The sequence below is a fragment of the Alexandromys fortis genome, unplaced genomic scaffold (assembly GCF_014885135.2).
Source record: "Alexandromys fortis isolate MF-2015 unplaced genomic scaffold, M_Fortis_MF-2015_v1.1 scaffold_278, whole genome shotgun sequence".
Lineage (NCBI taxonomy): Eukaryota > Metazoa > Chordata > Mammalia > Rodentia > Cricetidae > Alexandromys > Alexandromys fortis.
This window is the reverse complement of record NW_026068175.1, coordinates 723,569-727,526: the sequence shown is the minus strand read 5'-3', so window position 1 is coordinate 727,526 and position 3,958 is coordinate 723,569.

The window sequence follows — 3,958 nt, the reverse complement described above, 5'->3', positions numbered from 1 at the left end:
AGCCAGTTTGGATGTTCACCTTCCTAGACATGGAGGGAGGGGGGAGGACCTTGGACTTTCCACAGGGTAGGGAACCATGACTGCTCTTTGGATAGGAGAGGGAGGGTGAGAGGAGTGGGGGGAGGGGGAGAAGAGACGAGGGAGGGGGAGAAGAGTGGGGGAGGGGGAGGGAAATGGGAGGCTGGGAGGAGGCGGAAACTTTTTTTTTCTTATTCTCAATAAAATAAAAAAAAAAAAAAAGACCTGGATCTAAAGCAATTAGGGGAGAAAAGGATTCATTGCATCTTACAGTTACAATTGATCATGAAATAAACTCAGTGCAGGAACGCAAGGCAGGAACTGATGCAAAAGCCATGGAGGTGTCCTGCTTATTGTCTTACCCCCTCATGACTTGCTAAGTATTCTTTCTTGTAGAAGTCAGGACCACCTGTACAGATGTGGCACCACTCAGTGGGCTGGGCCCTTCTACATTAAACACCAATCACGAAAATGTCCCCACAGGTCAATCTAAGTGGGGTATTTCCTCAGCTGTATCCTATGCTAGTGGATTAGTGCCCATTTGATAGAAATCTTTTTTCTTTTATTAAAAATCTATTTTTTTCATTTTACATATCAATCTCAGTTCACACTCCCTCCCCTCATCCCATTCCCTCCACCTATACAACTACTCTACCTCCTCATCCACTCCTCAGGGAAGGTAAGGCACATTGCTTTGAGAAAGGACCAAGGTCCTCCCTACTATATCTAGGCTGAGAAAGGTATCCCTCAAAAGAGAAAGGGTTCCAAAAAGTCAATACAAGCAGTAGGGATAAATCCTGGTCCCACTGCCAGTGGCCCCACAGTCTGTTCCAGCCAGATAAAAATCTTAAAACAAAAATATGTTGGAGCCAGCCTTAATCAGAAACTGAGGTTTGTTTCTTGATCTAGAATTCTCCTTAATTTTGAAATGAAAGGATTAAATTAATAAATTGCTTCCATCTCTTCCTCCTACCTGCTCCATGTACAAACAAATGAACAAAAACCAAAAGGCAACAAATTCTAGTTCTAGTCCCTTTCTTGCTACAGTGAAATTTCCATGCTCTGAGTAAACCTGTTTTCATCAAATCTCAATGTATGCTGGCATAGATCGCACAACTCACACTTCCACACCAAAGAAGTCAGTGCTCAATATTCCTTGCTCTCGGCTTGCTTCCTATACACCTCTATTCTCTTAAAAATGGTTTTTGACTGTGTATTTGCTTAGGAAATGAAATTTTGGCCAAATATGCTTTCTGGTTCTCATGCTTTTTTTCTCATATTAAAAATAAAATTACTTTTGGTAAACTCAGTACAATGTTAGTAGCGCCAGTTTTAATAGTTTCTCTCAGCGGACTCTTATAGGAAGTCTAGGGATGTGTAAAATTCACTGTGTCAGATCTCCTAAGTCTTCCATGTCTGATGATTAGGGTTATAGTTCAGTGTTCAAGCATTTAACCCACTGCTCTAACTGTTTCACCAATGGCATTTAAGGTAAGAATTTATGTTGATCCACTTGCATTTCTGCATCTGTATACTCATTGAGTTTGCGCATTTGCTACATTTGCCTGTCACAGCATGTTCTGCGGGACCCATTTCTCTTCTTCCACCCTGTGGATTGCAGGGACGGAGCTCAGGTGGCCAGGCTCTGCAGCAAGCCTTATTAGCTGAAAAGCTATCTTCTAGTTATTAATGGATTTAGTGTAATACTTTTTAATTGTCAAGAAAATATAGTATAAGCTAATTTGTTTTGTTTTCTAGATATAGGACAATAATAACATGTCTCTTGAAATTCATTTGGCTGAATAATTGGATCAGGTTCAGAATAAAACATGTGAGGTATGCGTTTTTTTAAGGGACAGTGGAAGATAATGAAGATCAGTACTATTTTCCCAACCTGGTTATTTAAAGCTTGCATAACAATTTGAAGTTTCAAAACACAAAGTCTGTAGAGAATCAACTTTGAAAACTAAAGCAAGTGAGTTTTGGGCACAACTCTGAGGCTCATGGGAATAAAGTGAAATTATTAAGCCTACAATCCCCATGAACATAGCTCCCTGTGTGTACAAGTGGGCCTACATTTCTTTAATAACAAACAGATATATAACTTATTACCCTAGGTGGTATATGTTACTATATTGCAGTTGTCAATCAGCGAGGCTAGATTTTACTACTGAAATAACATTCGTTACTTGTATGGCATACCCACTCCATGTAAGCTGTCTTTGCACTGTGCCTGATTTCAGGATGCCTGCTGTGGGGAAAGCCTCCTTCTAGATCATTTCCTGTCTCAATGGCCAAAGAAAAGAGAATGACAATGATTGTCTGCACACAATATGACATGCTCTTGTCTTTTTGCTTAAATGACACGGGGGGGGGGGGGGCAAACACTTACTAGGAGGAAGTAAATTCTTATCTTGTTACCTTGTGCTAGAAGGTATAAAACCCAAACCCTGGGATAGCTGACAGCATTCCCCTCTTCTTTTCTCTACAGGCTTCTGTTGCTAAAATCACATTTTTTTATTAATTACTTTGTTCATTGTTGTAAGAAAATACATGTAAACTGAATCTTAAGTAATGAAAAGTTTATTTTGGCTCAAATTTGAATGGTACAAAGATATCGTGGCATGAATTTAGTTTGCCTGGTCACATAATATGTGCAATTAAGATGCAGTGAGAAGTGAATCCACATTCTCATCTCCCTTTTTTCTTCTCATTTACTCCAGAACCCAGCTCATGGAGTAGTGTCATCAACAGTGAGGGAGGGACTTCACACCTTAGACAACCTACTTTTGAAACTCACATATGTGACCAGGGTTTTGTATCCTAAGCAAATCTTTCAAGTTAACAATCAGTATTAGTCATCAAGTGGAATAGAATCTCTCTACCATCTCCTTATTGTCTTCATAGCTTGCCACTTACATACTACTGCAACATGTGCAAAATTCAGGGTAAAACATGTGTGAATGTTATTCGATATATTGTAAATTTATAAGAAATGTTAGTATATCTATGATCATTTTAGTGCAAATATGTTGTTTCTATTTGTGTATGTGTGTACATGCATGTGTATGTGCACATGTATGTACATATGTATTACAAGTGGAGAGCTACAGTCACCTAGCATTTATACTATGCACCCACACTCTGGTCTTAATGCTGAATAGCAATCATGTTAGCCACTGAGCCATCTGAGAACATCAATAGTATTATCTGTGCTCAGCCACCCCATCAACAGCCATTTAAAATTATCTTACGACTAACTGTTCAACTCTGAGTCTTAAAAAAGTAATAGAATGGGGCGGTTTGGATAGAGGCAGGGTGGATATGGGAGCAGGGAAGTATATATCTTAATTAAGGGAGCCATTTTAGGGTCGGCGAGAGACTTGACTCTAGAGGTGTTTCCAGGTGTCCATGGAAATGTCCCCAGCTAGATCCTTGGGCAGCTGAAGAGAGGGAGCCTGAAATGGCTCTATTCTATAGTCATACTGATGAATATATTGCATATCACTATAAAACTTCATCTGGCTGGCGATGGATGAAGCTAGAGACAGAGACCCGCTTTGGAACACTGGACTGAGCTCCTAAGGTCCAAATGAGGAGCAGAAGGAGGGAGAACATGAGGAAGGAAGTTAGGACCGCGAGGGTGCGCCCACCCACTGAGACGGTGGGGCTGATCTAATGGGAGCTCACCAAGGCCAGTTGGATGATGGAGCATGTAATCAAACCGGACTCCCTGAACATGGCTGACAAGGAGGGCTGACTGAGAAGCCAAGGACAATGGCACTGGGTTTTGATTCTACTGCATGTAATGACTTTGTGGGAGCCTAGTCTGTTTGGATGCTCACCTTCCTAGTCCTGAATGGAGGGGGGAGGACCTTGGACTTCCCATAGGGCAGGGAACCCTGACTGCTCTTTGGACTGGAGAGAGAGGGGAAGGGGG